Source organism: Protopterus annectens, chromosome 1.part0 (genome assembly GCF_019279795.1).
Source record: "Protopterus annectens isolate FY-2018-M chromosome 1.part0, PAN1.0, whole genome shotgun sequence".
NCBI lineage: Eukaryota > Metazoa > Chordata > Ceratodontiformes > Protopteridae > Protopterus > Protopterus annectens.
Window position 1 is genome coordinate 843,263,508 of NC_056725.1, and position 12,178 is coordinate 843,275,685.

Consider the following 12,178-nt stretch of genomic DNA (forward strand, 5'->3'; position numbering starts at 1 on the left):
ACTAATTAGTGCATGGCTTGGCATTATGGCACAATCAGCATTTAACACCAATCTCAATGGTTATTACAGCAGAACATGCATATTTATGTATTTATTTATGTATTTTGTGCAACTAACTGCATGTCTGACAATTTATTACAATTTCATTGTTCGGTTTACTAATCAGTGCATGACTTGGCACTATTGCATAATCAGCATTTAACACCAATCTCAATGGTTATTACAGCAGAACATGCATATTTATGTATTTATTTACTTACTTTCGTTTATTTACAAGGGTGATGCACTGACTGTTTTCAAGTCTGTCCAATGGTTGCTAATCAAAACTGAAGAAAAATATGCAAAATTTAAAAAAAAAAAACAATCCTTTAGTTTTCCTTACCCATTACTAGCTACCTGTACTGCCTTCTACTTCTCATCATTAACAGATTCATCCTTACATTTGGTTTGTTATTGCCCCTCAGATTTGTAGTTCTACCACAGGCCCCCCACAACTCTTTATGTGTACAAGTCACACTTAAGGTTCAGAAAAAAGAAGTTACGTACTTGCCATAATGTTCCATTTGTGTTGTCTATCTTCGTTTATCCTTGACATATGGTTTCGGTTCTAATATCAGAACATTCTTGGCCATTACTACAGCAAGCGCCAGGCAAAAACTCTTGAGCTTCACCTCTACCTACAATCCCTCTCTCAAAATTACCTCAGATTGAGTTTGCAGAAAAGTATATAAATAAATATGTGTGTGTGTGTGTGTGTGTGTGTGTGTGTGTGTGTGTGTGTGTGTGTGTGTGTGTGTGTGTGTGTGTGTGTGTGTGTATATATATATATATATTTAGAAAGCCCAAATGGAAGCCATATTTACTGTGCTTGAAAATTCATAACAATTCAAGGATATGTAATCCGCTCCACCAAAAACTCTTTGAAGGTCAGGGGACAGAGGTGGGGGTGAGTCAAGGGTAAATGAAGATAGACAACATAGATGGAATGTTATGGTAAGTACATAATTTCTTTATCTGACGTTGTCAATCTTCATTTTATCCTTGACAGATGGGACAGAGTCCCCAACTACCTAAAATCTTGGGTATACTCACAGAAGGATATTCCTGAGCACCATCAAACCAAGGGATGCTCTTCCCCTAGAAACCAAATCCTATTTGTAATGAGTAAAAAAGGTATGGGGAGAAGCTCAGGAAGCTACTGCACAAATATCATCCATTGAAGCTCTAGACTGGAAAACTGCAGAGGTGGCTACAGATCTTGTAGAGTGTGCTTTCACAGGCCTACACAAGATTAATTTATTCTTCTTTCTTTCACACCCCAACAGGTGTTCCTCAAGGCTCTATATTGGGTCGATCACTATTTAATATTTTTATTAATGATTTCCACCAAAAAATCCCCAATGCTAAACTCGTCCAATACACAGATAACTCTACTATCATCTGCTCCGCCAAAACTCTCCCCAAATTAATAAACCTTACTCAAGAGGCCTTCTCCTCCACAGAGTCCTGGATGCCTGACAACCATCTAGCCCTTAATCCCTCCAAATCCAAAATAATGATTTTTTTCCCCTTTCTAGACACACTGCGGTTGACAAAGCATCCTTCTCTATACTCAGTCAAAACAAGACATCTATTTCAATAGTTCCCCATGCAAAACTTCTGGGCGTCCTTATTGATGACCAGCTAAAATTTGAAATCCGTTTACAAACCAATTTAAAACAAAAACATCAAAAGCTCCAAATGCTTTATCGTCACAGACACTACCTTTCTCTTTCATCCAAACGACTCCTATCCACCACCTACCTCATCCCCCCCATCTATATGGAGCCACACTACTCACTAATCTCCAATCAACCCTGAAATCTAAACTATCCTCGTGCTATAATAAAATTTCTAAGTTTGCCACAGGATCCAAATCCTCCATTCGTCATTGCAACTCCCTCCATGCCCTACACTGGATGTAACTCCCAAACTATCTAACTTTCAGACATTGCATAAATAATCCTTTTGTCTCCATTTATGATGTACTAATTGAACATTAATTTGGTATTCTTGTAAATATCTTAAAAAATGCTGTACTTGGTTATTACTTTTGAATGTTTTTATAATATTGTCTTTCTGCCTAGAGTGTTTCTCCTCGGCCTCCATTGAAAACAGGCTACATTGGCCCAATGGACTTTCCCAGTTAACAAACTGCAATAAATAAATAAATCATAAATAAATGAAACACAGTCTTTCAGCCATTTAGCTAGTTACCTTGCTGACTGGCTTACCCAATTTTGCACTGGAAAAGAAAACAAATAGTTGATTTGATTTTTGAATGTCTTATGTTCTGTGAACATAGAAACTTAATTGTCTATGAACATCAAGTAAATGTAAGAAATATTCACCTTTGTTGGAAAAAACTGGAAAGAAAACTTCTAAATTAATCACTTGATCGATGTTAGACTCAGACTACCTTGGGTAGAAAGGAGGGGTTTGTTCGTAAAGAAACTCTGTTATTATGGAAAATCAGATAAGGCGGTTCAGACAACAAGGCCTGGATCTCTGAAATTCTTCTAGCAGAGGTAATGGCTACCAAAAACAGTGTCTTCCAAGACAAAAACCTCAGACCACATTCTGCAGATGGCTCAAAGGGAGAATGCATTATGGCCTGCAACACTCAAGTTTAGATCCCAAGGGGCGTCAGTTCTTTGAAAGGGGGTTTCAACAAAAGCGTGCCTCTTAAGAATGATTCACAAAGTCTATGAGAGGCTAAAGAATGTTCTTTCAAACCATCATGGAAATTAGAAATTGCAGCTAATTGTAATCTGATGGCAGAAGAGGAAGCTCCAGCATGGAAGAGAGAGAGGCTAAAAAGTCTAAAATATGCTCAATAGAAGCTGAAAAGTGATTAATATGTTTTTCATGGGCCCAAGTGGTAAATCTCTTCCATTTGCTAGATTTTAATTTACGACTGGAAGGTTTATGAGCCGACAAGAGGATGGGACGTACTGGGGAGGAAATATTTGGACGCCTGGCAACTAATGGAATTGGAGGAACGCTTGATGTTCAAAATGTCTGGATGAAAAAGTCCGTCTGGATGGGACAGAAGTTCTGGAACTGGGCCCAAAATCCAGGGTTGTCAAATCAGATAATGCCAAAGGAAGGGGAACCAAATCTGTCAAGGTAAAAAGGGTGCAATGAGGATTACTGTGCTTTTCAACCTTGGCACTTTCTGTAAGAGGTATCGGGGGAAATGCATACAGGAGTCCGGGGGGGCCAATTGTAGAGGAGAGCATCCCTGGATGACTTACCAGCAGGGGGAACCAGATTGAAGTAATTGCTGTACTTGTTGTTTAGGAGAGAAGCAAACAGGTCGCAACAAGGTTGACTCCATTGACAGAAGATAATTTTCTTCACTTTTGGATTAAGAGACCACGTGTGAGTCTGAAAGATACATCTGCTCAGCTTGTCTGCAATCACATTAAAACTCCCCAGAATGTGCATTGCTAATAGAAAGCAGTTGGAAGAGATTACCCACTGCCACACTTTGAGGACTTCTCGACAAAGGGGGCAGGGCTTGGTTCCTCCCTGCTTGTTGATGTACCAAACTACTGACGTATTACCTGTATGAACTGCAATTGTTCCCTGAGGAAGAGCTGTCTGAAAGGTCTGTAATGGTAGGAGCACCACTCTTAGCTCCACGACATTGATGTGCAAATTGGCCTCTAATGGGGACCAAGTGCCTTGGACAGTCTTGCCCAGAAAATGCCCTCCCCCACCTCACCCCATCTGGGAGGCTTCTCTGGTCACTATGGCTGTGGGCTCTGGAAGAACAAAGGGGCGACCATGGAGAATTTGTTCAGAATCCCTCTACCAAAGAAGATCCCTTTTGCAATAACTGGTGATCAGAATTTTGTCTGACAAAGGTTGGTGAAGGACAGACCACTGAACTAATGTTGGGCGTCACAATGCCAGGGCACTTCTATGGGATAGGCTTGTAAAGGCTCTAGGGCCATTAGCCTAGTACACACCTATGAACCTATGGGAAGCTAGTAGCCATTGCAGAATTCTCATATGAAACCTGACTAAAGGTACTAGAGTTATTGATGCTGCCATCAACCCTACAGGTTGCAGAACTAGTTGTGCAGGAACCCTCTTTCTGTGGATTATCTTTTGAACTTGTACCATAATTCTTTGAAGCCCCTCTGGAGGACGAAATGCTATAATTGTCTCCATATTTAGTACAGTCCTTAAGATTTCTAAATTTTGCATTGGAGTCAAATGGGATTTCTGAAGATTTACTGTAATCCCCACATGGGCACAGATATTGAGTGTGTAATCTCTGGCTACTATTGACTGATGCCTGGTTGAAACGCTTATGAGTCAGTCATCCAAGTACGGAAACACTCAGAATCCTTGCAGTCTCAAGTGAGCTCCTACTACTGCCATGCATTTGGTGAACACCCTGGGGGCTGTGGTGAGACCAAAGGGCAGTACTCTGAATTGTTAATGACTGGCTCCCAGCCAGAAGTGGAGGAATTTGCTGGAGCGTTTGTCTATTTGTATGTGGTAATACAGATCCTGGAGATCTATCGAGCACATCCAATCATCTTTCTTCAGAAAAGAAAGAACTGACTGTAACATGACCATCCAGAACTTTGTTTGCTGAACTGATTTGTTCAGCATGCTGAAATCCAAAATCAGTCTCCAGTCCCCCTGTCTTTTTTGGCATTAAAAAGACTCTTGAGTAGGTTCCAGATCCTTTCTGGTCTGGCGAGACTTCTTGGATGACTCTTTTGTCCAGCAGTTTTTGAATTTTTTGCACTGCTGAATCCCTCTGACTGGGAGAACATCAGTGATTTTCTTGTGTACAGAGGGAGGATGAGAAAAGGGAATGATATAGCCTCTGGATACAATCTGTTCCACCCAGGAATCTGTTATGTTTAGCCGGGCATTTCAATGCAAGATCAACCGGCCCCCAACTGCCTCTGCAGGAAGACAATCGGGCCTCTGTTCAGAAGGGCTGAAAGGGCTTCCCTGGACAGGAATTCCTGAAGCCCTGGTTTTGCAGACCACTTGTGCTGTGAGAGTGGCATCTTCCATTTTGGTTCCCTCCTCTGCTCCTGGGGGAACTCTCTCCATGTGTGTCTTGGAAAGACCCTTGGGATTTTTTGAACTACATTTCCTCACCACTCCTCTGGTTCCTAGAAAAGGACCTTTGGGGGGGTGGAGAAATGTGTGCCCACAGCAGAAAGGGTCTTACCCTCTTTCTCACACCTGTATAAAGTCTCTTTTCACTTTAGGGCAAACAAGGATGTTCCACCAAAGGGAGCACTGATGAAAGAACACCTGAGTGGTTCCACAAAGTCACATAAGCACATCCAGGCATGTCTTCTTATGGCTATGCCTGGACCCGCTGCTCTGGAAGTCCCTTCTGCTGTATGTGTGATTAGCCTCATGCACAAACTGGACACAGACTCCAGGGTGGCTAGCTGGAAAGCCACTTTCTCTTGGCCTCCCTCATCTGGCAATTCCTTAATCAGAACCCGCTGAAGTCTTGTGAAGTGTGCCAAGAAATTCAAAGACCTTATAGCGAAAGTTGATTAAGTGTAGACCCACTTTCCAAATCTGTCCATAGCCAGAGACTCCCTGCTGGGTGGATGGGCACATGGACTCTCCTCAATGAGTTTCTTTTTAGTGGCGGCTGCTATGATGATGGCATCCGCAGCTAACCCCTTGACTCAGAACTGTTTATCCTCAGGGGCAGATAATATTGTATCAGGTCTCTTGGGGATGGGTTTGGTGTTATCCGGAGTCTTCCATGCCTGCTGTGAAATTAACTGAATGAGTTCATCAGAGGATGGGGTCACCCAACAGGTACATGGGTGGGTGCCAAAACCCTGCAGGTAAACAGATTCCTTTGAAGAAGGGTTTTGGGACTTCCAGCCACCCCTCTGTTTTAAGATTTCCAGGATGTCTCCAAACGAGACATCTTCATGTGGTGACTGTGGGGACCCCTCCCCCTCATCAAAATCTGTGTCCTTGGTGACTGATTCCTGGGGAGAATCCAAGTGCTTTGTCTTGCACTTCTTCTTCTGATGGACCCCCTGAGAGGGATAATCTGGGGACGTGTCAGAAGAACCCAAGTCTGAGAAACATGAGACTTCAGCATCTGCTGTCACAGTGGAGAGGCAGGAAGAATAACAGAGCTGGGGTGGTAACTAGTGATAACTAGTGAGAGGGCCCTCTCCATTGCTTAAAAAGCCAGCCCCCATGAAGAGGGAAGGGAGCCCAGAACTGAGAGAGACTGCCTCGGGACTGAGTCACTCCATGCTCCAAAGAACCGAATTTTGAAACAGAAGCTGGTGCCGAACTAACTCGAGCCAAAGCCCCAAGGAGCAGGGATGGCTCTAAAAAACCTAGAGTCAAGTCCTACTCCCTGGAACCTACAGGGTAGCTATAGCTCCAACAGGTCTCTGGTTCTGAAGCCACCAAAGAGCTTAGGGGAATTACTGGTTCTGAAGATGCGAGAACCTCAGGAACTGGCACAGTCAGTGTCGGGAGATCCGGAACAGACAACTCTAAGTCCTTGGAAGAGGTTAGAGGAGGAGAAGTTAATGGAGTAAAGAAGGTTTGGGTCCAAGACTCAAAGGGGTCAGAACTGAAGGGGGTATAAAAGTCCTCTAGCCCACAAAATTTTATTCACCAGCCTCTCCATATCCAGTTCAGAAAGACTTTTGGTGGAGTGGATAGATTAAGTTAAAGGAGACTTAGGCCTCTGAAAAAAAACTTCTGGAAACTCTCCAGCAAAAGGGTCAACTGAAGGTGAATAAGATGTTCTTGGAAAAATGTCTTTTGTCATGGTAGATGAAGCAGATAATTTTTCCTGCACCAGAGCCTTCCATGTTGAAGGACTTGAGACAGCAATTGGTGCTGGAGTAGTTATCGACACCAGTGGTTTACAGGCAAAGGCCCGATTCCAAAGATAATTTTGGAACAGAGGGTTTCAATTTCTTAGGCTTTGGAACCAGTGGAGAGGTTGGAACTGAAAGACTCCTCTTCTTCCCTTTGTCCACTGAAGATGAGGACAAAGGGGAGGAAACATCAGTTTTTGCTTTGTCTGCCGTAGATAAGGCTTCACTAAAGGCCAAGGGAATCAAGCCTTTCAAAATTAAGATTGTTGCATCTTTCAACAAGGGGTCGATGACTGAACCCATGACATATGCTACAGACTTCTTGCAAATGTACTGGACCCAAGCATTATACACAAAGAGAATGGAAGTCAGATGATGGAATTTTGTGGCTGCACTTCTGGCATTTTTAACAGAAAGAAAGTGAAATGGGAAAAACTATCAATGATGACAGTTGAAGAAAGTGCAGTAATGTGTATGGGGAAGGGATATCAACTCATTAAAAAGAAAGAAAGATTAAGAGAGACGGAGGAGGAACTATCGATAATGATAGTTAAGGAAAATATACTAACGGTTAAGGGGAAAGAACTATCAACAATGACATTTTAAAGTTACAGTACATGTAAGAAAAATTAGTAAAGTATAGTGCAATTAAGAAGAAGACAGAAATAGAGAAAAATCTGAGAAATAAAGGAAACAATTTACCTAAACCCACTGAAACTCGAGAGCACTGGCAAAACGTGACCATTTCGGAGAAGAGGCAAACAAGATCCGAGGTAATTGTGAGAGAGGGATTGTGGGTAGAGGTGAAGCTCAAGATGTTTTGGCTGGTATGAGGTGTAGTAACAGCCAAGTCGGTTCCAATATTGGAACCGAACCCATCTGTAAAGATAAAGATCAACATCAGATACAGTATTATCACTGATGTAACACTAGGGCTAGTGACAGTGTTGATACATTGCTTGTACCGAGGCACAAACCAAATATGTTTTGTTTATTTTCACTCAAAGCTATCTAATGGTTTAACTGGAGCCATTTTAAGGCAATAAAAAGTGGACTTATAATTATGGGAAAGTAGTGAACTTTAGACTGTGGTCATGAAACCAGGTTAGTGTGGTTAAGACCAACTTATAGGTATTGGTTTGAGTATTAATGACAGCAATGAGTTTGTAGTTATTGGCAAACTTAGCCAGAAACCCTTGATATTAGCTTACACATCTGAGAAGTATAACCCAAATAGGAGTGGACCTGTCAGGGAACACTCTACTGGTACTCCACTTATGAGATGCCTTTTGGAGAAAAATATTTCACCAATCCTCACTGTATGGGTACCATGAGCCAAATCTGTGATCTGGGGGGTTGACAGTTATTCAGAAGAGCTCATTTAAGATGGTAGAGTGTCTACTAGCATCAATGTCCTTAGCCTCTTCAAGGCAGGCAGTGTGCAGTCATTGTACATTATCAGTGGTTTATTTACCCTCTCAAAAAAAAAAAAGTTTCAGTAGACCTTCACAAAATTAAACTAATAATGTTATGAGCTCCATTACAATTCCCTCCATTACTTTGTAAATAATGCTGACAGGTCTGTAGTTTCATGGGTAAGTGATGGGCAGGGTATCACTGTGGTTGTTCTCTATTCTTCAGGCATATATTTACTGTATAAACTGAGGTTAAACAGGTTAACAGAGGGATCAGTCACGCTGTGTCTAATGCTATTTAGGAGAGATATGCAAACCAGGCATAGTGTACACCAGGAATATTTTTGGGCTCCCTGGAGCTATTTTTTTTCCAGTGGACTTTTAGGACCTATTCTGGAGTAATTTTCAGAAGGTTTTAGGCCAAAATGACAATGTGGATAAGCAGGGAGGCAAAAAATTGGTGACATTAGAGCTATTTTTTCTGAAAATATATTAGTGATGTATTTTTGAAACTAAAAAGTAACACTGATGGAGATACGTTTGGTCTACTATTGAGCAGTGTTTTGGTGATTCCTAATACAACAAAAATGATGCTTTATGATTATCATTGGAAGGTACTACAAGATTCAGTTAAGACTTTTGCTTGGCAGGATTTGATCTTATGCTGGAGTTCTTTACAGCCGTTTTTGAGATTATCCTCAGAAGTATGGGATTTAAGTTTATTCCTTAGGACTAGAAGCTTTTTGTTTTGTTTTATAATTACAGGATTCCACAACAGGTCCAACTTTTAAATTTGCCATCATGCCTCTTGGTGGATTAGTACACATGCCTCTATGCAAGAATTTAGGTGGGAGTAGAAGTCTATGATGTAAGCAGTAGCTCTGCTGACCATATCTCCAAAGGGAAGAGGGCTTTTAAATTTCATAACATTGTCTGAAAGGGCAAGAAAAATGGCCTTAGAGAAATCCTTGATAACCTGGCATTGGTTGAATAATTGGGTTGAGTTCTGAGGCAAATGTGATGGCCCAGTGGTCTGAGTTGACCATGGACAAGGTAAAGTTTTTTATGTGGAGAAGGTAGGTGCAACACTGATGAGGTCAAAGTTGAGAATATTTGTGTCGTTAATGGGGAGGGCACAATCTGATTGGGGAAATGGAGTTAATGAAATTAAAGATACTGTGCATATTTGTTACTTGTACTACTGTAGGTACGCCAGGTAACAGTTGGGAAGCTGAAGATGCCCGGAATGACTTTAGTTTACTTCAGCCCCTAAGGTCTTGTGTTGGTTTACAGGCAAGCTGGGGTAGTGATGTACTGGCAAAATCAAAGGAAGGCCAGAACTGAATGCTGTAAGGATACTCCGTGTTGTAGAATAAATAAGCGATGCAGCCTACTTTTATAACCAGGGAAGATAAATGTAGAAAGCAGTTACTAATCGTAATAAAAACTATATGTACCTGTGACTGTACTGAAGTTATACTGGAAACAAACTGTATATTCTAACCACAAGTTAATATTTAAAAAAACTACTAACACAGGAAATGTACATTAAATTGCCTAATAAGAACTAAGCTAACCAATAATAAATTTACTAAACTCACATTATTGTGGAGATATACATGTAATAACAATAATATAAACATTTGTGCCATAACTAGAATACTTGGCCTAAAAAAGTACACCATTTCAATAACCATTTATAAATAAAGAGAGCAAAACAGAAAAATCAATAGCATTAAACTTAGCAGGGTCTTATTATGTTTAGGTAATTCAGTTTCTATATTCCAGGTCAAAAGAATAATTTCCTTAGTTACAATAATTTGCTCCCCCAACATTTTTGACAAAGTGCTATGTAGGGAATTTCTAATATTTAATAACTTGTTGCATTCCCAAAAAACACATTCTCAAGTACCCATCTCTTTCCCATAACATCTCCAGCATTTGTGTGTACCTGTGGAAACATTCTATGAATTCTACTTGGGATATAAAATACCTATGCAAACACTTCCATGCAAAAATAAAACATTCTAGATGTTGCTGCATACTAGGGAGAAGTACAAATATCATCACATTGTTTCTTTGTATATATCCTTTCCATTCTTATTTCACAGTGTTTTCTAACCTTTCCTGACTGATTTTATATAGTCTTCATGCATTATTTTACATGCCCTATTAATTATCTGTTTTCTTTTAATCACATCTTCTTTTTCAAGACTCGACTATAAACTTGCTCTGTGTCTGTACTCCCTTATCAATCCCTGGTAGGGAAGGCAGTCTCAAACCCACACTCTAAACTTCTACTTGGTCTCATCCCACTCTAGGACTTTTCCCTCCCTATTGCTTGCTCCCAATATCTTGGCTCCCTTGCTAACTTTCTCCAATAAATTTAAGCTTCCCCTTGCCCGTTTTCTACGCCTCTACTTGTAGTCATCCCTATTAATTAAATCTCATTTCTCTATTCCAATGTTGGCTTAGGTTTCAAAATATTTCTGCTATTTTGCAAATATAATTTATTTATTTGGATTTAGTTTACCGAGGAAGTCCACTGGGCCATTCAGAACCCATTTTCAGTGGAGGATCAAGGAGAAAAGCTCCACAGTAGAAGAACAAAGGTGAATATATACACTGAGAATACTATAGCAATAACAGACAACGTCGGTATGGTATATTGAAGATTTACCCATGGTTGGAGTGGTTTAATCATGAGGGTGAAGCCTGAGTGATTAAATAAAGCCAACTGTGGATAAATTTCAATATACCACAACCACGGAGTCGGTTATTGCTATTATACAATGACATTATTTAAGAACAACAAAATACTTTTCTTAAATAATGTCTTTGTATAATGCCTCCGTACTGCCCTTCCATGTTTATGTGGTATCCTGGGGCTTTTTCTGATGTACTGTGCATGTATATGGGACTTGTGCTCCCACACTTACGCATTACATCAGGGCTGTGAAGAGGTAGCAATGGAGAAAGGAAGATCTCCGTTGCTTCTTTGTTATAATCAATAAAAAAAAAAAGAAGAACCAGGGAGACTTTTTATGTTACGGAGTGTCGGGACAGACAAAAATAAAAGGATAATCAGAAAATCAGATAATAAGAGAGAGTTAAGTGCAAATAAAACAACATTTTGTTCTTAACAGTAGTATTTTTATAATGCATGATGTAATCTGCATGCTATAAAGTAAAGTTTTCTCAGTTGTTTTCAAGTGGAATGGGTATACTAAAGTAAACTAGTGTCCCTATTTTTTTTCTTCTTTTCGTTTCCTCCTTGTTTAGTATTAAGAAATATAGACAAACAATGTAAAAAAAAAAAGAAAAAGAAAAGTCTGCTCAAAAGAGAATGATACAAGAAAAATTTGTGTGCTTTTTCTCATTCTTGCATAGGGGAATGACTGGATTAAGGCTCTTGGCTTGTTCTAGTAACAAGTTTTAAGAGAAAGCAAATAAATAAAAAAGAACATTGAATTTAACAATGCTTTCCTCTTGCAAATAAATAAATGCTTGCAGAAGTAACTCTGTATCTGGTTCTCATGGGGCCATGGAGACAATCTGATAAAGAGCAATAAAAACATAATACTTTTTTAGGAGGGTAAAACTTACAATATTTAAAGGATGTACACAGTTTTGTGTGTTAGTATGAAGTTAATAGGGTTTGTGGGTGTATTGGGGGTGTATTTTTTATTTTGTCTGAGGGCTTCCAATAAAACAAAAAGTTTTATAAGACAAGACATAGGCTCAAATGGCTATGACAAGAAACAACTGTATAAAAGATCAACCTGCCAAGTATTAGTGTATGCACGTTAACACAAAAGCTGACACTAGATACTGAACAAAAAAAGTTGATACACATAAAAGGTG

At 40.0% G+C, this 12,178-nt stretch overlaps 1 protein-coding gene across 1 annotated transcript in view; it reads right to left on the bottom strand.

The window, feature by feature from the left end:
- The window catches only part of SYNJ2 (synaptojanin 2), a 1,514,156-nt gene that overhangs the window by 160,283 nt on the left and 1,341,695 nt on the right, over positions 1-12,178 (bottom strand). The window lies entirely within an intron of this gene.